At 39.3% G+C, this 23712-nt stretch overlaps 1 pseudogene; it reads left to right on the forward strand.

The window, feature by feature from the left end:
- The window catches only part of LOC119815183, a 40215-nt pseudogene extending 31342 nt beyond the window's left edge, over positions 1-8873 (forward strand).
- Positions 8874-23712: the final 14839 nt, after the last annotated feature.

The following is a 23712-nucleotide window of genomic DNA, read 5'->3' on the forward strand; positions in this document are numbered from 1 at the left end:
GCCCAGACCCTGCACACCAGCATATTAGACAGAAACAGCAATTTAATCCAGTAGTTTCTTCAGTCAGTTCTACAAGAATTCTTTAGTGACTGTAGGCTTCATTGTACCTGTCTGCGCAAACTGAAGTTATGTGTTAGGGAAGATAATACAAGTCCAGTACTTTTATCCACCTTCAAAGAAGAAAAATAACTTTTCAAGTTGATGTGCGATTGGGACAAAAGACCATCTGGGGCAGTCAGGAGTAGTCTCTTGTCACAAAGGCTTTCTACCAAGCAGTGGGAACATGAGCACGGGCACAAACTCGGATCAGGAGTTAAAAGCATAAGGGTTGTCACCAGTTGGCACTGGTAAGCTGTGCAACACTGAAAAGACAGTACGATCTTCTTTTTTAGGCCGTGGATTCTTTCTGAAATTAGAAAATTCCTCCCTCTTTAATTCTGGCCTTTATCAGTAAAGCTAATTTACTATTCAAGTCAGTGATGGGAATTGTCAAAGTTAGGGCTATGATAATCTCCTGGAGCTTGAATATGTCCTAAATGATGGATACTGGCTTGAGAAATTGTGCTTTTGTAATTCAAAGGCCTCTTAACCTAAGCCTTTTAAGTAATTTCCATAATCCCTTACTAGTAGAATTCAGAAAATATATCTTATTTTCTGCAAAATAAGTCCAGAACCTAGGAAATGAAAGGGGAAGAAATGTATAAAACCTCACAAGGCATTGGGGCTAGACAATAAACTTAGGAGCACTCATTTTAAAAGGACGCATGCTCTTATCCTCATGCTAGCTGGAAGTAGATATAACTGACATGGTGATCTCAGTAGTCTGTAGGGAGTTGAGGTGGGGCTTCAAGTCAGTCTCTTAACTCTGTGTTTCTATTCTCCAATGTGGATTCATATATTCTCAGGGTTTTTTTTTTTTTTATTTGTGAGTGTATTTTGGTCCATTTACCAATGCTATAACAAAATACATAAAGCTGGATACTGTGCAAGATAACTGCGTTTAACTCACTGTGCGAATTTGGTATTTGCACTCATCTCCCTCAAGGATGTGGAGTAAGCACTGACTCCAATGGGGACTTCTGAGAAGACACCATCACCAGGTCAGATGCCTGTGTATGACAGGGAGAACACCATGTAGCAAGACAGCCAACCAGAGAGTGAGAGGAGAAACCGTTCCTCTTTTTTTAAAAAAAATATTTATTTATTTATTTATCTATTTATTTATTTATTTATTATGTATACAATATTCTGTCTGTGTGTATGCCTGCAGGCCAGAAGGCACCAGACCTCATTACAGATGGTTGTGAGCCACCATGTGGTTGCTGGGAATTGAACTCAGGACCTTTGGAAGAACAGGCAATACTCTTAACCTCTGAGCCATCTCTCCAGCCCCCCCCTTTCCTCTTTTTATAATTATTCACTTTCAAGAACTAAAAAGGGTCCCAAAGGAATCACATTAATCTTTTTCATGAAGTTTTCCTCCAATGACCTAATAACCTAATATCCTCTCAATAGGGCCCACTTGTTAAAGGTACCTACCATTTAATATACCATACTGAGAAACAAGCTCCCAATATCAAAGCTTTGGTGAATGATCGGTGAACATCCAAACAATAGAGATGGATCACTCTTCCTTCACAGGTCAACCACGAGACCTGTGACCTCATGCCCCTCTCATTCTCCATAATAGTGTGCTGAACTTAGTACTCTCCATTACAAAAAGAAATGTAGACATAGATTGCTTCAGCCCACAGAAGAAAATGCTGCTTCCTCTACACAGATGAGAAAGTGAGCCTCATAAATATTCAATACCGTGATAGCCAGGACTCCAACCTACGTTTATGGAACACTAAAATACACAAAATTTCCCCCTTCAAATGTTATTCATTTTACTTTTTGTCATACAGTAATGTTCATTTTAACACAAAACAGAAGGATCAGGAAGGAGAAAGGTAAAGTCCCGGAGAGGCTCACAAGCTCCATGCCTAGCTGAGGAGCTATTGACAAATAGATGACAATAAGGGTTTTTGAGAGAATGAGAGTCAATTTCCTGTAAGGATATAGCCCTTGGTAAGTCAACCCCACTCCGCTGGACAGCATCCACCCAGGAGCAAATAGACAGCACAAATCGAACTCTGTGGGTTATTTAGAAAGAAAAAGAGGATATGAAGTTGGAAAGGGTTGCAGGAGATGGATTTGTAAGAAGTTAGGAGACATGGAGGGAATATGATCAAAATTCATTTTACAAAATTTTCAATAGACTAATAAAAGTATTATATTAAATAAATTATAAAATAAAAAGATAAATAATTGCTACTGGATGTTAGACTCTTAATGTTTAGGAGGTATTTGTGAAATGTTAGTCTCTCATATTTATGTTACTATAACCACATTTGTTTTCTTCTACTGTTTATATTACTATTGTCTCAGAATTCAAGTTCATTTTTCTTCTACAGTTGCAAGTTGATATACCTTGGTCTTACTTTCATTTGATCAAGTTACAGGAATCTCTATTTTCTTCTATTAAAAAATTATCAAATAGAGTGACTTTTGGAAAAAAAATTGAAATCGAAGCATTCCTTAAACCTTGTACACATTTGTGTTTGGGTCTCTTTCAGGACTCTCTATCCACTAATCTATTTGTCTTCCACTCAAGCACAATGTCCTGATCATTATGACTACAGTAGGCTGAAGAAAAGCCTCCTCGCTAGAGATGTGTGAGCATTAATGTTGGACTCTGCATAATTGACCTCACTTGGTCAAAGGGCCTTTGCAAATGTGATTCAATTAAGGAAGTGGACAGGAGGAAATGGCCCAGGATTACTGGTGTGGTATCTGTCCCATCACCAGTGTCCTTGTGAGAGAAGACAGCGTCAGTTAAGACTCAGAGGAGGAAATAGGCATGACTGCATCGGCAGAAACTGCAGTGACGCAACCTCAGGCAGAGTAGACTGCTGCCAGGGGCTGGAAGACACAAGGAAGAGAGAGGCCCAGGTGTCCCGGCACACCTTTCCTTCCGACTGCTGGCTTCCAGAGCCCGAGAGAGAGAATGCATTGCAATTATCCTTAGCCCCCAGATCATGTAGGAATTTCTTGCAACAGTAACAGGAAACCAATGCTTTAGCTCTTTTCGAATACGAAGTTGTAATAAATGGTGTTATACATAGAAGACATAGCTCAGTAGCTAAGAACACATGCTATCCAACATGAGGACCAGAGTTCAGATGCCAGCACACACGTAACAAGCCAGGCGTTCCCTGCACACATGTAATCCAAGTTGTTAGAAGTTGGATACAAGAAGATCACTAAGGCTTCCCGACTTCCAGCCTAGCCAGGATTAACTAGATTCACAAAAACCTTACCTTAAAGAACTAGGCAGAAAGAGATAAGAAAGAACATTTTTTCCTAGTCATTATTCTTTTTCAAAATTTTCTTGTATTTTTTTAAGTCGCTTGGTATTCCATTATAATTTGAATTTTTGCTAAGTATAATTCATATTAAAATTGCATGACATCTATATATTATTAGGATAAGTTGGTACTTTTAAAATATTAGACTTCCCTTCCAGGAATATGATGTTTTTCTTTCAATAAACAAATATTATTTTATGCCTTTGGATAATATTTGAGATAATTTGTCTTTTTTGAACTATTCCACATTTTATACTCATTCTCTTTTTCTGTCACTAATAATTTTTCCCATTTCTAACTTGCTGTTTCTCTTATAAATAAAGATTTTGGTTTTCCATATTTATGCAATCCCATGCATCTTCACTTTTCATGGTCTAACCTGATCACCCATGTTCATTGCTGCTCTAGTTACAATAATCAGGAAATGAAAACAGCCTTGATGTTTATCAACTCATGAAAGAATAACAAAAATATGATAAATTTATATAACAGAATAGTAACAAAATTATGAAATCCTCAGCTAAATGATAATACTGGAAGCAATTGTTCTTAGTAAGGGAGCTCAGATCCAGAAAAACAAACACTGAATGTTTTCTCTCATTTGTGAATATTAGCTTATAATCTTCAGATATGTGTGTTCTATTTGGAATAACCCAAGAGTGAGGGAACTTAACTAGGGGTCATGGAGGGTGTTTTTAAGGGTGGGGAGATAGAATATAGAACATAGTGATATAAAATGTTGGAGAGGAATAATGAACAGACAAGTCAAATGGGGTGGGGAATGGGAACACAGAATAGAAAAAGCAATACAGGGAGGGATAGCTAACACTAAAGACGTTTCAAAAAGTTATATGGAAACATTCTACTATAGAAGCTTCCTAAAATATATGCTTACATGTGTATAAGAAGAATTTAAATTGAGTTTTTCTATAATGGGACAATGCACTACTAGACATCACAAGCAAGCAAATAGAAAGCCCAGCACCAAGAATAGGTTATCTCTTTAGGGTTTGTTGTCCAGTGAAATCTCATATACCCCTCCCCCAAACAAGGGACTATTTTCAATGCTTCTAGCCATCCTCTGAAACTAACAGCATGACCCTGCTGATGAATGCACGACATACTCCAGTCCTATGAAGAAATGAAGCTGATACTGACTTGGAAGCCTCATCCATAAGGACAGCTTTCACAGTGCTGGAAAGTCCTATGCACTGTAACAGAAGAGAAATGTAATCACAAGTCTCACATACCTGTAAACGCTGTGAGCTACAATAATTGCCAGCCTGTCAAGACAAACCCACTGGAACAATAGTGGCACTACTATCATATGAGTAACCAATCACTTTCTTATCTGATTTAATAGTTTTTCACATGTTAAACTCACACCTATTTAAATAAGTCATAGGTCATAGGGGAAAACCTATTGAAATTATTCTGCTAGATAGTTATGATATTAAACCAACTCCTAAAGACCTAATGTTATACCCATAGATTAGCAAATCTCTCAACTCCTTTCAAAGAGGTCTCTTTTTGTAGTAGATGGCAATTAACACAGAGACCCACAATTATAGAGAATATGAGACTGCAGAATGCTCAACCCTAAATTGCACAAGTCTCAGGGATCATTGTAGAAGAGGGGGTAGAAATATTATAAGAACCAGAGTGTATAGATGCCTCCAGGGGTCCAGGGCACACACCACCTGCACATACGCAGGCACAGATAGACACTTGTACACATATTTAAAAAATAAAACCATTACAAATAGGTTACAACTGTATTTCTTCCAGTTTTTCTCCCTTTGTTCACAACATTTTCTCTCCAAATTCCTCAATTTGAAAATGAAGTTCATTTACTTTTTGCTTATTTGTTTGTTTGTTGATTGTGGTGCCAAGGACCCATGCATGCCAAGAAAGCATTCTATCACTGAGCTGCTTCTCAGCCCTCGTAGTATTTTCAAACAATAAGAGAAATAATGAAATGCTGTATAATATAGTTTTAACCAATCCACAGTCCTTTATACCAAATGATCATTTCTTCATTATTTTCCAAATACTTGATATACTATATAATTTTAATTTAATTTCTTTACTGATCCAGTACTGTTTAGAGGAGAAAGTTCATTTCCATATAATCATCCTTCTGGACCTTGTATTCCTCATTTCTTGTTTAATTAAATATAGTCAGAGAATGTAGCAGGTAGAGGCAGGCATATCTCTGTGAGTTTGAAGCCAGCATGGTTTGCAAGAGTTAGTTCCTGGACAGGTTCGAAAGCTATATAGAAAGCTATAGAAAAAACAAAATAAAATAAAATAAAAATAAAAATAAAAAATCTCTATTTGGGATGTATTTTATTGAGATTTCCTCTGTGGCTAAATATGTAATCGATTTTCACAGATAGTCCAGAAAAATAGGGGAAGGGTACATTGCCTCTCAACAGTTTGCAAAGTAAAAGAAATACATTCACTCCGGGGACTTCATCATATCATGTTTGTACTAAATTGGATTTCTCGATTATATTCTTCATTACTGCATATTGCTTCCAACTTTTGACGTATTTGACATTTGAAATTCATACAGCTGTTTATCACCAGCTAAATTACCATTGAGCTTTGTCAGTTTCCTTGTATTTATAGTTTGTTTGCTTGGTTTGGTGTGTGTTTCTCTGATGAGATTTTTGACAATGAATTTACACAACTGCTCTGTCTCCTTAGTGAACAAAGCTTTGGCCATGATCTATTTTTTTTCCTTTTTAAGGTTTTATTACTATACCTCATTCATTTACTTGACATTAATATTTTCAACCCTAATTTTATTTTTAACTTGATTTCTTAGTATGTTTGTAATTATAGTTTTGATTATCCCTGTTTTATCTTCATTTCATTTTATGTATGGCAATGCATGAGATAATTTATTTTTGATTTTCACAATAGTATAACATTTTTATTCTGACAGAATTCAGATGATAGATATTTATCTGAATAATTGATGTTTATTTGAATAATTGGTGTAATTATACAAATTATTTTATTTGCTCTCTGTTGCATCGTGTTCTTTTCTTTTCCTTTGTAATTATAAGCATATAAATCTAGGGCTATTTTATTCTTGCATATCTGTACTTTGCACATTGCCCTCTTTAGAGATCCATGTCATGAAACAATTATTAGTAAGATTGCACTTTTGAATATTTTCATCATGATGTTTCATTTTAAGTCATATTTCATCCTATTGACTAAAATCTTGAAGTCCTGAGCATAGATCACAAATAGAAAATACAATCTCAAACTCAGTTTATACTGCTGTCTATTCAAAGACCAGATTATTTTTGTGACCCTATAAAGCATTGAGATATCCTGCCACCGCAAAGTAGGTAATGAGTTCTTCAGGGGCATCGGCTGTCCTCTAATATAGCTCTTTGAAACAATAGAACCCACAGCTAGCTGTTCTATTTGGGACATGAGCCACCTCCACTTCAGACTCCTGTCATAAATTCTAGGTTATTTCACCCATGATTCTCTTAAGGTACAGAACAGGTTTTCATAACCCTCTTTTGGGTTATTGTTATCTTACTATAAAAGATATTACAAAAATAAAAAAATGAAATGTGGGGTCAAATGAGCATGCAAGGAGCACCTCCACACAGCCCAAGCCCTCACAGAAAAAGGTGGCAGGGGTCAATGCAGAGGCCCAAGTAGCAGCAACAGAGCCCAAAATGGAGGAAGAGATCAGTGCACCTGCTTGCTGAGCGGCAATGGAGCTCCAGGCCCAAAGGCTCCAGCTCTAAGACCTACTCAGAATGAGAATAGCAAGGAGAAAGACATAAAAAGAGGAGACAATCACTTTGAGCCATGTACTAATCCAACTAAAAGATACAGAACCTTTATTACCAACATACCTGTGGATGTGAAATGGCAGTCACTTAAAGACCTGGTTAAAGAAAAGCTTGGTGAGGTAACATACATGGAACTCTTAATGGACACTGAAGGAAGTCAAGGGAATGTCTGTTGTTGAATTCAAGATGAAAGAGAGCATGAAAAGATTGATGAAGTTCTAAAGAAGCACAGTCTTAGTGGAAAACAACTGACAGTCAAACAAGCAGAGCAATGCGAAAGGCCATAGCTAAGACTGGTGGGGTAGATATCCTAAATTATCCTAACATCCCACAAAAGATGATCCATGCATTACAAGATGGAAGACTTGGAAGCAGAGCATTTGTAGCAAATCTGGATGATAAAGCTGGCTGGACAAAACTGAAATGTTTAGTATGGCTGGTGGGGTGGTCTGAGCAGACATTCTGGAAGATTAAGATGGGCAAAGTTGTGGAATAGGCACTACGACTTTTGTGCAAGCCACTGAAGCTGTGTAATTTGGTAGACCAGTGTATGTCAAAATGAATGAGAGGGCCTTAACAAAGGGAGAATTTTTTTTCTCCTCCTGAATGTCCTTAGCAACTTCCCCATGGACTCATTGGTATCAGCATGAGCTAGGACATGGAGGGAAGCCTAGTGATGCCAACCACCTGAATAAAGGCATTAGAATGGGAAACCTAGGGCCTTCAGGAATGGGAATGGAAGACATAGGATTTGGAATAAATAAAATTGGAGGAATAGAAGCTCTCTTTTTTGGTGGTATGGAAAACATGAGACAATTTGGATCTGGAATGAACATAGGCAAAATAAATGAAATCCCAAGAAATGCACTGAATAATGAGATTACTACAAAGCAGGGAGGAGGTGTAGCTGGAGACAAGGTCCCTGCATGGTCCCTGGGATGGAGCGGATGGGCCCTGACATTGACCACATTGGTGGTGCTGGCATGGAGCCCATGGACACAGGCCTAGGCCACCTTCAGGTAGGAATTATGATCTAAGACCTATAGGTGTTGACCGAAGTTTCTGTGCCACTCGGTCCTGCAGCCATGCCATTGACTGTGTGAGCCAAACTATTTGAGTGTATGGGCCCTGCCATTGGGCTTATGGATAACTTGGTGCTCACAGGCATGGGGCATAGCCTAGAGTGTATAGGTCTGTGATGGACTGAATAGCCACTGGCCTGGAGCATGGAGACCAACAACATGGAGTACATGGGTCTTAATAGCATGAGAGCCAACAGTCTTGAGTACATGGGCCTAGAGGAAATGGGAGTCAAAGGCCTGGAGCTTATGGCCTCTGCCATGGGCCTGACATTGGGTGCTAGCATTAAGAAAATAGGCCTGGCCATGGGTAGTGCCAAGAGGTGCTACTTTCGAACAAGCCATTGAGATGGATTGGGCTAACTTTGGAGGAAGCTTCGCAGTTTCCTTTGGCAGAGTAGACTTCTTCCCAGATAACTGTGAGAAATCTCTCATTTGATTTTACATGAAAATTGCTAAAGGGCAAATTCAACAAAGGTGGCCATGTGCTTTACTCTGAAATCAAGATGGAGAACAGAAAGTACAAGGAGTGCGGTGTAGTTAAGTTTGACTGAACTTTCTGTCCCAGCCGGTTGGCAGCCGTTCAATCCCAAAGAAACACACAGAGGTCTACATTTTAATCATAAACTGTTTGGCCTATTAGCTCAGGCTTCTATTAACTGTTACATCCTACATTAACCCATAATTCTTGTCTGTGTCAGCCACGTGGCTTGGTACCTTTTAACAGTGAGGCAGTCTCATTTTGCTTCCTCTGTGTCCGGATTACAACTGTAGACTGACTCTTTCCTCTTTCCATAATTTTCCTTTTCTCATCGTTCTGCCTGTACTTCCTGTCTGGTCACCCCGCCTATACTTCCTGCTTGTCTACTGGCCAATCAGCATTTTATTAAAATAATACAAGACCAGTGTCCCACAGCATATAGGTAAAATCAAAACATATATGCCACAATAGCATAGCATATACTTTGCTGTTACTAGCACATGATGGGTAGGTACAGTATTAGTGAATGTTAGTCCTTTCTTTTTTCTAACTTGATTATTAAAAGAAAGTTAAATACTAGTTCTTTCAGGTTCAAGTACTTATCCATTTTCCAGACAAGATGTTCATATCTTGCTATGTAAATGTAGATAAATTATTCTTTGGACTGTCAGTTCACAAATAAAGGCATGGGAAAAGCTCAGCCTTAGCTTAGGCTTGTTCCACTATCCAGTATAACTTAAATTAACCCATTTATATTAATCTATATTTTGCTTGTGCCTTTCTACCTTTCTATTATTCTGTATGTTCACTCTCTCCAGGTCACATTGGCATCTCCCTGCACCTTGATTATCTCCTTCTACTTCCTCTCTTTTCCCCATAAGTCCCACCTCCCTAGTTATTGGAATTCAGCTTTTTATTACACCTATCACACAATAAAATTTCACACAGTGCACAAATATCCCACAACATTTTTCTTTTTTGTCTCAATAAAGAGGAAAGGTAAAACTCTAAGATAACTTTTCCCTTGCCTTGGCAAAGTTTGGCAATTGCTTCCTTTTATGTCCCGTTTGTCCATTTTTGGATAGCATACCGTCAGCTGTCAAGGCAAGGGTAGTTTTTTGCCCAGATAGCTAGCTTTGCTATATTGAAAGCAAACTCCATATGAAGGTTTTTTTGATTCTCATCATCGTTTTTTGAAGTAAATTGGTGCTGCCAGGCACAGACAAGTCTCATAGTCATGAAAAGCCTTATGTTATTAAAATGTTTTAAATGTCATATTCTGTAGGTCTCTGAAGTGTTTGAAGATGATTTATCTATTTAAAATATGTCTCTGCCTGACCTTAAACATACCTAATATGAGTAGAAGTTTGATTGTTATAGCTGACTAACTACTAACCTGTATTTCTTAATTATTCTAAATGGTTTATAATAATAGCTTCCAAGGACTAGAACTTTACATTGCATTTTTAAATGAAATGCACAGATACAACACCTTAAACAAGAGTAGAAACATGAATACAGTATAACAAAATAACCTTAAATTTGTATCACTATGCAAAAAAATTCTAACCAAGAGTAGAAACATATATAGAGTATGTCCTAAAAAACAACTTTAAATATGCATCAATATACAAAACTCCATACCAATGGAAAATATTTGAGACAAGTGGTGTTTAAAAGTAGACTGAACAATCTACTTTAATTCCATCATTTTTCTACTACACCTCCCTTTTCCCTTTCAGAAAGAGAACCGTGAATCTAATCTCCTTTGTTTCTGACCTAGACCAATAACAACTTATAACCAATCTCCCCGCATATGATGAGAAACATCCATAATCCATCAAATGACCAACCCCTCACTCCATCCCACATCTTGGGAATGTGAGCATCATGTTCTATTGACTTCTTCCTATTATCTAGGAGTGGTCCCATCTTTATAGGACTCTGAGAGAATTGGGATAATGATCAAGTAATAGGAGAACTTATTGTACTTTTTTTTTTTGCTTAGTCTCTATGTGATGGGAACTATTTATTTTTTCTATGATTGTCTATACCAATTTTCTTTTCTTTCTGTAGCATCTAAGTTCATTTTTAAACATACTATATCTGTTCATGGGTTTTCTCAGTGTGGACCTGACTTTTTGTACATCTGCAGCATTTTCTGACCACCTGGGACAAATCTTAGACTGTTTGACTAGGCCCTTATTGTGTGATTTTGACTTATGGCACTGAAAGCTGGCTCCACCCAGTTCAGGTCTACCTAACCATCCTGCCTTCATCTAACCATCCCAGCTCTAGGAAGTTGCTATGTCTGTGTTGTGGCAGGCACTTATATCTAATCTCCTGCTGCAGAGTAGTAGCAAGTCGGCTGCACATACCAGGGCCCTTCAAGTGAGCCAGGCCTCTTAAATAAGCTGTGCAGGCTGTGAGCAGTAGGCTCTATGCACATTCGGCATGTCAAATACCAAACATATATGGATTTTCCTTTGGGCTGCCAGTTTACAAAAATTGACATAGATACTTCTTATTAATTATGAAAGCTTGGCCTTAGCATTGGATTATCCCACTAGCTTTTATAACTTAACGCATTATATATTAATCTATGTTTTGCCTCATGGCTTTTTACCTTCTTTCATTCTGTATGCCCAAAACTCCAGGTCTCTTTGGTATCTCCCTGTACCTGATTATTTTCTCCTCCTACCTCTCTCTGCCCAGAAGTCTGTCCTATACCTTCTAACTATCTCTTGGTCACTCAGGTTTTTATTATACCAATCACAGCAATAATTTTCATACAGTGTATAAACATCTCCCAACATGTAGGTCCATCCCTTTTCCAAGTCTCTGAAGGATGAACCTCTTAAGCAACACTAACCCTAAAAACATCAATCTACATCTTTAAAAGAAGTGTGACATCTCTGTCATGGTCCCTGGACTCTGGGATCTTCAATACCCCTCTCCCTATTAGCTCTCCTGGAAAGCTAAGAATTGTGTATCTTCAACATCCCTATATAAATGTTTCCACTGAAAGCAAATAAAGAGGGTAATAATAATATTCATGGCCACATCATCCCAGGAACCAACTTTCTGGGGAGGTTCATTAGATAAATGGTATTGTTATAATAACTCTTATGTACATTTTAAATATATATTATATATTATTTTTATGACAATATATAATGTATATAATTATATACACATATATAAGTATATAACTATATATATATATAGATATAGATATTAAAATGGAGAAAGGGACTCATATCTCACTTTATAGTAGAGGCTATTGAGACTCAAGCAAGGCAGTTACCCAATACCCTACAGTTAGTGAGTCATGAGGACCAAAGTAAGGTTCAAGTGTTCTGACATCTACCATGGTAATTTTAAATTACCCTTGTCTAATATCACTAGCCTATTGTCACCAGGATCTCCTCTGGAATCCAGTCAGCTCCCTAATCCTGTGACTTCTGTTAAAAGAATTCAGATGAGAGGTAGCTCAGTGTAGAAAACAAGTTGAGCATTACGGAGCAGAGTATTCTCAACGAGCAAGAGTAGAAAATGGCCAGAAAGAACCTGCATTTTAGGCACGGTTATACTATTTCTAAGGTCTTTAGGACATCTTTTTCAAAGGGTATTGTTCTGTCCAGGTATTGGCGGACCAATTCTGATGGTAGGGCAATGGTGTGTGCTTAGCCTTTACCAAAAAGCCTCTGGCTAAGTGATCAGCATATAAGGTTTAGGTAGTAATCTATTAATGCCTTTCTAGATCATTTACAATGTCATATCTCCACATAGAGACAACTTGACTCTGATCCTACTCTTTAGATCAGCAATTAGAGTCCAGCAGTTTCAATATTGGTTTGACAAACTGCTGATTGTGAAGGAGAGGTCCATGCGCAATGACTACCAGACCTGCTAATATCCATAGCTGCCTAACACTATGGAATTTACAAAAGTGCAATTTGCTTTACTCAGTTTCAAAGAAAAGCAAATGGACTACTTCCACAGAAATGGAAAAAAAATCTCTTCTCTCATTATCTTAATAGCAAAAAAGCAAATGGAATTTTCAGATATTTGATAGCTAATCCTCTTCTAAAGACTCACCATTGACTTCATTTTTTCATTATGTCTTGTATCTCTACTCATCCAGATGCTGATTCTATTAACAAACTTTGAAGGGGCTGAGATTGCACGTGATTCTGAGTCATGAGTAGCATTGTCTGGACCGAAGAGAAGAGTGAGGAGCTGTCTGCAACATCATATGGTTATCCCTAAGAACTGCCTTAAAAAATTGCTCTTTTGTAAGGGTTTCCAGGAAGGAAATGTGAGGAGAAGAAAGACATTTTACTGAATCAGGCACTTAGAGATTGTTTTTACGAAGAACTCGTTACTTGTGTGTGCCTACTTGGTAACTGAAAGCAGGGTGCAAACCTGGCATCTCTGCCCTCATTCTGTACCTTTACTTTAGCTTAGACTCCTGCTTGACTCTGTCCACCTGTCATACCCTGGTAAAGGGTGAAGGGACAGGAATAAGTCACTGTCATACATGTGCAATCACCTTGGATTTCAAGAAGAGCCAAACCTTGGAGGAAAGAAAATCCCCACCCACAGGAAGGCAACAGTCCACAAAAATGAGACTGCACCCCGAAACAGAAGTAATCCCCTGTAGGAAGCAAATAGGTTCCCTCAGACAATGATAGCAATTAACAGATTAACCATCTACTTTATAGTTTCTTCTCGCAGCCTGGAGTCTTCCATGTCTTGAGATAATGAGCCCTAGCAGGAGACATCTGCTGAGGTACCAGAACTCCAAGGGCGCTTTCATTATAATGGGATATGCTTGAGTATCGCCCATGATAAACAAAAGCAATATGAACGACCACGAATTGGCAGACTTCACAAATGGAGCTTCTACCTGCTCTGCTCTGTCCAACCTATTCAGTGAAGTAACTGCCAACCTTGTGTACACTTTCAGCTCTGCTCCTCTGGTGCTGAGTGCTCAGCACACTGGCAGGCAAGGGGGAGTAGGAAAAGTTCAATTCATCTCTTGAAGCTGTGCTCCCCTTGAATGCCTTATCCCCTTTGCTGTCAGCTATAGAATATATAATGTACATTTCATAAAAACGAAAAAAGGAGGCCTCCTGGCCAGAAAGCATTCAAGAAGGAAAGAGCAAAGTACAATTACCTGAAAGAAGACTCAGTCCACTGCCTGCAAAAGGCCCAAATCCGCAGATGCCACAGAGACATGTGGAGACCTCAGTAGAAAGATTCTTTTGTCCCAACAGAGGAAGGAATTAGAGCATTTGAGGCCAGGTTGTGAACGAGAGCCTCTGTCTGAAAGAAACAGTGTGGCCTTATCCCTAAACAACAAAACTCAAATCAGCCTTGGGCAGCTAGAGCTTACCTACACACTTTGGCTGACAAAGATCTCGAGTGGTAGGCTGTCGAGCTCTGTCATTCAGCTCAGTCTCCTTGCCCTGGGAATAGACCTGAACTTGACTTTTGTAAGCCAAGAGCACTCAAGGAAAGTCTTAGGACAGAGAGTTCTAGAAGATGCCTGGCTGTTCAAAGTTCCCTAGTTAAAAAATTATTTTGGTCAGTATATCTTTTGAATTCAATCCTACGGACAAAACTCCCAGCTTACATTATTTCATAATAACATGGCTAAATATGTCACATGCTCCCTGATCATTAATTCCTCCAAGGCCATGAAGGGGAGTTACAAACCTCTTGTTCCCAGATTCTATCAACACACCTTGACTGAACACAGGAGTGAAAAGTGAAATAAATCCCTTTAACGCTAGTTCTACTGGCCTGCCTCAGTAGCCACACAGTATATTCTGCGGCAAGTGACTAGGGGGATTTTGGAGTTCCTTTCATTCACACAGCATCGAGGACCTGGAAATGCATTCTATTGAAGAAATTCATTCATATTTGCAGGCCATATGTATCATTTCATTTACTTCTGACTATTTGGTGACGTGGAAATGATTACTACCAAATTTCATCACAGCTGTAGAAACGGAGGTACAGTCTTCTCAGGATGATGTCGGTAGGAAATAAAAGATCTAGGAAAACATTATCTCCAGAAGTCTCAGCTTCCAAGTTCATATTATCTATTCTCCTTTCTTTCTGTCCTATTCCATAGGGGGTAAAAAAGGACGCTCAAACAGCTGGAAAACACTTGGAGGTCTCTTTTGGGTACTGATAAATTTTAATCTCACCTGACATTTTGCAATAACAAGCCAACAGCACAGACAAAGTTGCCTTTCCCTGCCCTGCACTGGTCATCCTTCTCAAATTGCAGCCAATATTCACTGCGCATGGATCAAACCCTTTCCCCCTAGCTCAGACACTATGGCAGGCCTTGAAAAAGCCACACAGTAAACAGACACTTACTCCCAGTTTTCAAGAGTTTCTCATCATGGGGCTAAAACAAAACAAAACAAACCTTCTTCGGCCACAGGTAAGAACAGATGGAAGTTTTTAAGTACAATATTGTTAAAGGCAAAGGAGTTCAGGTTTTACAACTGGGCTCCTTAAAGCAACACGGGAAATGTCCTTGTTCAAATCTCTTAGGTTTCGTAAGCAGTGGCGGTGACAGAAGGTCATGGAGCTGTGAAGGAGCTGAGAGTGATTCCCACCTCACAAACATTTCCAAACAGTAACAAACTGGCTCGTTTCGACAAAGCTTGTGCAAGCCAGGCAAATTGATTATGGAAGCAGAGGTCTTCCTCCATTTTGGTTGCCTAAATTTCTGAATATGCTTAATAATATCTGATAGCAGATCTCACACTGATTTGTCTCTGTAGTAATCATGGATAACAGACTCCTATATCCTATAAATTTTCAAGAGTCAGCCCCAAAGTTTCCAATCCATAAAACAGGGTTGCAGTCAGAAATAGGTCACTCTTATGTAGACTAATTGCATTTATTCAGTGAAAAGAAGTATGGTAGAATTTGCTCATAAGCGTTCAAAGAAAGGCGGGCAGTGGTGGCACACACCTTGAATCCCAGCACTTGGGAGGCAGAGGCAGGTGGATCTCTGTAAGTTTGAGATCAGCCTGGTCCACAAGAGCCAGTTCTGGGTCAGGCCCCAAAGCTTTAGAGAAACCCTGTCTTGAAAAACCAAAACCAAAACCAAAAAAAACCCCTCAAACAGAGTCAATTCCTCAGTCTCTAGAAGTCCTATTTGCCAGTTATTAAACACAAGCCACAACTTGCACACACACACACACACACACACACACACACACACACACAAAGGTAACAAAGACTCAGATTATCATCGCTTTAACTATTTTATATTTTGATACCTTCCATGGTCTTGAGGTTATTTTCAGATACTGCGTATGTGCATGTGTTGGGAAACCTTCCCAGAACTGTATTCTAAGACATCATACTGGAAATTTGAAATCAGTCTTTGGTGAGTGTTTATGCTATGATATTCAGTTAACACTACAAATCAAAGCCTTTTCTCCCCTAGAGAGCCAGTTGTTATACACTGCCAGCACAGCACTAAAGAAAAGCTTTCTCTCCCATAAAAATAACGCAAGCAGCATATCTTTAATTACAGGTCCTGGGCAAATACAGGCCCAGACACAGCTGTGTAAAAGCCTGCAGAGGAGACAGATGAACAACCAGAGGCAGATGATAATGAAGAGGATGTCACAATGGGCAGCCTTCTCAGTCATGCTGCCTAACTGGTTAACAGTTGACCGGGGTCTTAGGGGAAAGGATTCATTCACAGTGTTTCTAGATTTTCAGATGCACTACCCAGAGAAGTCTGCCAATAGTTCATCAGAAGCTACTAAAGTGGAGAAGTACAGATTGTAATGCAGGACAAAACGAAATTGTCAATGATCCAGAAATGGTTCACCACCAAACACCATGAGAGCAAAGTCCCCATCACTCAGGAAGGGCAGAATGGCCCCGGGAGCCAAAAAAGATACCTGGAAACTGAGCCATGAGGTGAATTTCACATTTTTGAACTCAGTGCTTTCATTCAGTTGACATTTAGATAGAATTTAGTTTTGAAGATGCCATCTATAATGCAATATTCTCCAACAGATTTCTCCTAGGCTAGAAAATATCCTGTCTTACCTGTAGCATACCACCAATGTATGCTGTCAACACCTGAGAATTCACCGTCTGACTATTGAGCCCTTAAGGCTAATGCAACCCAGTTACTAAATTTCAGATTATACTTTGTTTTAATATCATAGACTTAAACTTATATGACTTTATGTGGCCAGTAGCTATCCTATTTGGACAAATTCAAATCTAGGAAATTTATAGCATGCAAACAGCATTCAATCAGGCTGGATCTAAGTCTTATAATTAGGACAGCAACTAAGTATGGTTCACTGGTTCAGATGGTTTATAGTCAGGTCTGCAGCATCCTTTAAAGACTATATTTCTGTTATGTATTTTTAAAAATCCAGTCTCATTACTTAATAATAGCATTTTAGTCAATGCCCCAGGAAGTGGTCCCCCTGAGCAAGGTAAAAAAGCCCTTAAGGATTTTTTTTTCCAAGCTCTTGCCATTAATTTTATCAGATCTACATTGTGGTCTAGTCTGGCTTTTGAGTACATCTTGACCAGTCAGAAATATCATATCCACTAATATATGGATGCATCTTCTGTGCATCACGTTCTTACTGAGTTGTATCCTCTGATCCCTGACTGTGGAACTAGCACCACTACAGTCTCTGTGATCTTCACCCCATCTTCACATCTGCTGGACCTATACTCTTAAGCAACCATCTGTTCTTTCACATTGGGATAATATATCATCCCTAGCTTCCAGGGGCCTTTTCCATGGAACAGAACAATACCTGGAGAATCACCACAGCATGACCCTCTTAGCAGAGCCAATCTCCTGTGATTAGGTGGTCACTCAGCTAGGGTTAGCTATGCCGATTTGCACAGGTGAAATTAGAACCTGAATCATCCTTCCAAAAAAGGAGACATCCCCTTGGGATATCCTTTGTGGCTGGTGATAGAGTTGGATCTTGTGAATATCTCATCTAAATCTAATTTTAACTTTTGAGATTTATTTCATGTGTATGGAAAACAGTCTAAGGCTCCAGCACATGTGTACAATCTGTAATGATCAGTTAGTATTTCTGTTCCTGTTCAATGCCTATTTCTATGTGCTAAGAAACTCCAAATGCTTCTAATACTTTCAAAATTGATAACAAATTAGTGTATAATTTAATTATTAAACTGTGCTACTGTGCTGTAAAACTCTTAAACACTGAAAGAATCTTCATGGATGTTTTTGATGAATTTTCATGTTAACTCTCAAAAGAACTTAGAAATTAGTTGAGGCTAAATCAATTTAATTTCTATAAGCCATAATACCTGGGCTCTCAGAATCAGGTTGGCTACATTTGTTTTGGCTTAGATAATAGTTTTTTTATTTTGATTGGTTTGAGATTTTTCTATTACTTACTTGTTTGTTTTTGAGGGGTTAGTATCTTTGTGTCTTTGTTTATTTCTGTTCAACGGTGTTTTCAAAAACATTAATTATATAAATGAAAATTTATTCTCTTTGTCATATAGTTGCATCCATGAATATTTACAAACACAATATAGTGATGATCTCTATTAAGAAGCAGTTACAATCATAACAAAAGATTCTCTCTTGTCGCATTACAGTCACTACTTTCTCTGGTCCCAAGACAGCATGATCTGCTTTCAGTCCTGGTTCCGCCTCTTCCAGAAAGCCCTGTGATGGGATGAAAGAGCAAGTGGATAGCTATGCTCCTTTGATGTCTTCCACTTACAATACTGAATCTAAGAATGCAATGTCCTGTTTCACTTGTTCAGGGGCCAAGATCAGGGTACCACTTGTTACAGTTACCAGGTACCACTGCATGCACCATAACCAGACCTGCCCAGAAGGCAGTAGAGGAGCTGACAGCCAACATTACTGACAGGTCATGGAAGTCTTCTCAGAGAAGGAAATAGTTAACTGGGCTCAAAACGGGAGTCAAATTAAGAAATGAAGGAACCTTCCAGGTAGAGAAGTCAATGCCTAAATAGACATTAAATAGAACAAACCTTCCTGTCCCAAAGAGGGCTATTAAGTAGCAAAGCATCCTATATTTCGGTTTGGAGACCAAAGGTTTATTAGATAGTCTTAAGATTCAAGTCCAAAATAGGTGTGCTCCTAAAATCCAGTAACCCTGAGCCCAAATAAAATTAATGCAAGCTTCCAGCTCCCAAATGCATTTGCATCAACAGCCTTAAATGGACTTCATTAGTAACGAGGCAGAATCCTTTCAAGCTGGAAAGCCATCAGCTGAACCAGTACACATTCTACAGGAAGCCTCTCCCTGGAAGGACGGTTTGAGAAGATGAAAGCAGGGACTAAAGACAAGTTCTCAAACTTCCCCTGACATGTAAGCAGGAGAAAATGATTTAGCATTTAATAGGATTATAGGCCCATTAGTTTTCCCATAGGAATTTTAGCAGGATGAAGTTGAAAAATAATGGGCAGAGATTATAGGAAAATGTTTCCACGTTCGGAGGCAGTAGAATGCTTCAATGGTTGACCAAGTGCTTTATTGTGGACAAGTCCCTTGAAATTTCTGGTCCTATTTTCATTCCTGTCACACACACACACACACACACACACACACACACACACATGCACACACACACATACGCATACGTGCGTGCGCGCACACACAAATGGAATAGTGCAGAAACGAAGTCAGGTCGGGCCATTTCAGAAATTCTTTCTAGCTCTTCTACTTTGTGGTTTTAGAAGTTGACATCAAAACCATTTCACTTAAGGAAACTCACAGTACACTCTGAAGTGGAGTTCACATAAAGGCTGCATTCACGATGCCGAGGTTAAGTGAGTACAAAGGAGCTCTCTGTGGAGGTGGTGGGTGGAGGGTGGAGGGTGGAGCAGGAATCTAGGAGGTCTGTTCATGTACTCCACCACAGATCCCAAATAAACTCTTGAGGTTATTGTAGCTGTGATGAATGTAAAAAGAAAAGAGAGCTCCCATTGGTTCTACCAACCACCCTGTACCTCTCCCGGGTCACCAAAAGAAGGTCCTCAGGTCACTGTACGCTGTCATTTGTCTTTAGTAAAAGGTCATTCCAGCCCCATCTGTTCACACCAGCTGAAATGGAATTCTAATCAGTTTCCCTGAGACTGCAGAAAGCTAGCAGAGCCGAGGACAGGTCAGTGTGTCCCACAGGCCTGGGGACACTGAGATGGCTCTAAAGAGGGTAATTTTCTACTTCTCCACTGGGTCACTGCTTCCTTATTGCTCCATTTCATCTCCAGTTTGTGACTGCCCCTGCCCGACAGATGTACCACCAGCCCTGGACAATTTCTGACCCCGTAGGTGGTGATCCAGCACTTTTCCTAGCTCATTCATTGCAGAGATGGAACTCTGAGATATGAGACACCACAAGAAGGTCAGGTGCCTAAGAGGAGCCATTGTTGCCAAGCTGTCTTAGGTAAAAAGGACCCTAAAGAACTAGGTTCACTGATACTCAAATTTCTATTTAAAAAACAAACAAATAATAACAAAAGACAAACCAGCAACACTTCTCAAATAATCTTTTTAAGGAAAATCAAAATAGAGAAGAGATCTAAAAGTTATGATAGTGGGGCAAAAATATAATGTAGAGATGATAGAAACTATTTACTCATTTCTTGTGTGTTTATTTTAAGTGGACATAATATTTATACATATGAATGTGTACAGGATGATAAAATGATACACTGAAGAATGTGTACTGGTATTCTCAGGGTAAGCATTTGTAACTTCTCAAACATCCACGCTTTTAGCGTGTTAATAATTCACAAGCTCCAGCTGGCCATGGTTGCACATGCCTATAATCATAACTATGGCAGAAGCTGAGGCAAAAGGATCACAGTTTTTGAGACCAGCCAGGATAACTTAGCAAAACTCTGTCTCAAAAACAAAAGCACCAAGAATGGAGCTCAACAGAGTAGCACAGAGCGAGCCCATACAGGGCCTGGGTACGATGGTCAGTTACCAGAAAAAGAACAATTTTCAAATCTACTTGTTTTGAATATAAAATGAAATGCTGTAGAATGAAGTTGCCCTATTTTGCTAGAATTAATTATTCCTTTGTAATTGAAGTTTGGAACCCTAAACCCTACTTTCCCTATTGGCCCTGTTCCCTGATACCCTTAACCTTTAGAGACCATCATTCCATTCTCCTCTTCAATATGATTAGACTTTTTAGCTTCTACCTATGAGTAAAGATTCACCAAGTTGTCTTTTTGTGTCTAGCTTATTTCATAATGTGCCCCTGTTCTAGCCATGTTGTTACAAGTGACAGAATTCCATTCTTTTAAAATGAATATGAAGCTCAGACCTTATCCTCATCACAAGGACAGGCACACACATACTTACAAGTATACAGTGTATATCTGTGTACGATGCATGACAGGATATAATCATCTTCATATAGGTAATAGAGAAAAAAAAAGTGTTGTTATGCTGGACAAGCGTATGTTAATTCTCTACCCCTTCCCCGATGAAGGTAGAAAAACAAATAAAACAAAGACCTAGAACTTTCACCTAAGAGTTTCTAATTTAAGAAAAAACAGGTACACTGAAATGTTCTTTGCATCAAAGGCGATACACTTAGGGACTGCAAAGACAGAGATCACACTTATGCAAAGTCTTATACATGTTTTCAAGATAAAGAATAACTTGTTCTCAGGTTAGATGATTTCACTGCACTCCTGGCTTTGCATAGTTAGTTCCTCTTCCTTTATTTGGGAATTGGGAGTATTATTCATGGAAGCTAGTATATATTATTCAGACAGGAGGTGAATATGAACTCTTAACCCAATATTTCCTTTGAAAATTCCATAGTATCTTGAACATATTGGTCTCTCCCTCTGGTCCCAATTCCCAGAAAGACCCCCTTTTATCCTCTCCCTCCCAACCTCCTGTCCTACTTCTTAATTAATTAACTCATTTACTTATTTTAACCCTCTGAGTCCAATTAGTGCTGCCCATGTGAGCAGGAATGTAAGATCATCCACTAGGTAAGAACCTACCTGTGACCATGTCCCTAAAGAAAGGTGATTCTCCCTTCCACGGCAGCCACCAACTGCCAACAGATCCTCAGCTGGATAGGGGGAAGCCTTGGAAACCCCTCCACAATCGATATTTAAGTTGTTAACTGGCTCGATCCTTTCTAAGCCTTGTGTAGATAATCTCTGCTGATGTGAGCTCACGAGTGTAACGGCTCTGTCATGTCCAGGGGACAGCGTTTCACAACACACATCTCTTTACATTCTTTCTGCTCTGTCTTCTGCAATGCTTTCTAAGCCTCGTGGCTCAGGGGTGGACATAGAGGATTGATTGGTTTGATGAGCACTCACAGCTGTTTATTCTCAACACTTGGACCAAGAATGCAGCTTCTGCATTAGTCACTAAATACTAAGGTAAGAAGCTTTTCTGACCAAGGTTGGGAGCTGCTCAAATGTGTGCTTATGTGCATAATTATTAAGAAGACAGTTGGACAATATGACCATTTAGAAAAGTGACATCAGTGGGTTCTTGCCTGGAGCCTACGACTTTAGCCACAGTTTTGTTTTGTTTTGTTTTGTTTTTATTTTGTTTTCAGGACAAGGCATGAGTTTCATCTGCCATGGAGCAGACTGCAAATCCAATCAACAGAGCAGTTGGTCATCCCATAAACAGTTGTGCCACTATTGTAGTGGTGGGAACATCCTGGCTGGCAGGTTGAAATTGCTACATGAATGGTCCAGTGCTGGATAAGAGTATTGATCCCCTTTCCCCGCCCCAACAGCCTGCATATTAGTTCCCCAAACTATAAAAGCTAGGCAGCAGGAAGACTTTTATGGTCAGTTCAGGATTAATGTTCAAAGAAATGGTCTTTGAGAAAGACAGTACAAAGGTAGCAATGGACTGATTTAGTTTCTTAAAAGAGATTTTTCTAGAAGAGAGATTAAATACACACACACACACACACACACACACATACTGACAAGTTTTATAAGACAAATAGTCTGACAAAAAGCAAGGAAAAATTACTTCCTTTGTTCACAGCAGGAGGAACTGGGCCTCTTATTATGAATTGCTACACAGCACATACACAGGGATGAACGCACATGGTGCTTACTTGAATTATCAACAGTTTGAATTAAAGAGGCTGAGACCTGTCATGATGCATTCCCACCCCATTCTTGAATTAGCATTTTCCCAGTTATGACAGCATCAGAGTCCCTGCCTATGTAAAATCCAGCTTTTCTACCCCTTCAGCTCTCAGCAATTAGAGTTGGGGTAGAGACACCCACACTGATTACAACCAGAACAACAGGATGCTTGGGCTACTCCAGGTAATTAAGTCCCAATCTCAGGAGAAGGAGCATGCTAAAGTCAAGGCCTGGAACGTCTGCAGAGGCACAGAACCCTGTACTGAAGGTTTATTGCTATTGGGAGTTGCTGGAACCTTAAAGAGCTAGAGCCTAGTGGAAGATATTAGGCCACTGGGGAACCCCATTTCTTCCCCTCATGTCTCATCTCCTGAATACTGTGAATTGTGTAATCCAACACCACGCCATAATCTCTCCATGGTGTATGGTTCCACACAGCTAGTGAGTGTAACCAACCATAAACAAAAATATCTGATACCATCCCCAAATCAAACTCATCAAACTTTCCTCTTCTCCAGTTTATGGTTTCTGGCATTTTGTCTCAATAACCCAAGCTACCACAGAATCTGAGCATTGCTGTGATTTGAAGAACTCGCAGGTGATTCTAGTTTACTTCCAAGACTAAGATCCGATCCACTAGATTCAAAGCATAAGGATGCTAGTGATGAACTAGATGAGACAGTAGTTCATGGTCCTGGCTCCACCTTAGAATCCAGGG

The sequence above is a fragment of the Arvicola amphibius genome, chromosome 5, assembly GCF_903992535.2.
Source record: "Arvicola amphibius chromosome 5, mArvAmp1.2, whole genome shotgun sequence".
Taxonomy (NCBI): Eukaryota; Metazoa; Chordata; class Mammalia; order Rodentia; family Cricetidae; genus Arvicola; species Arvicola amphibius.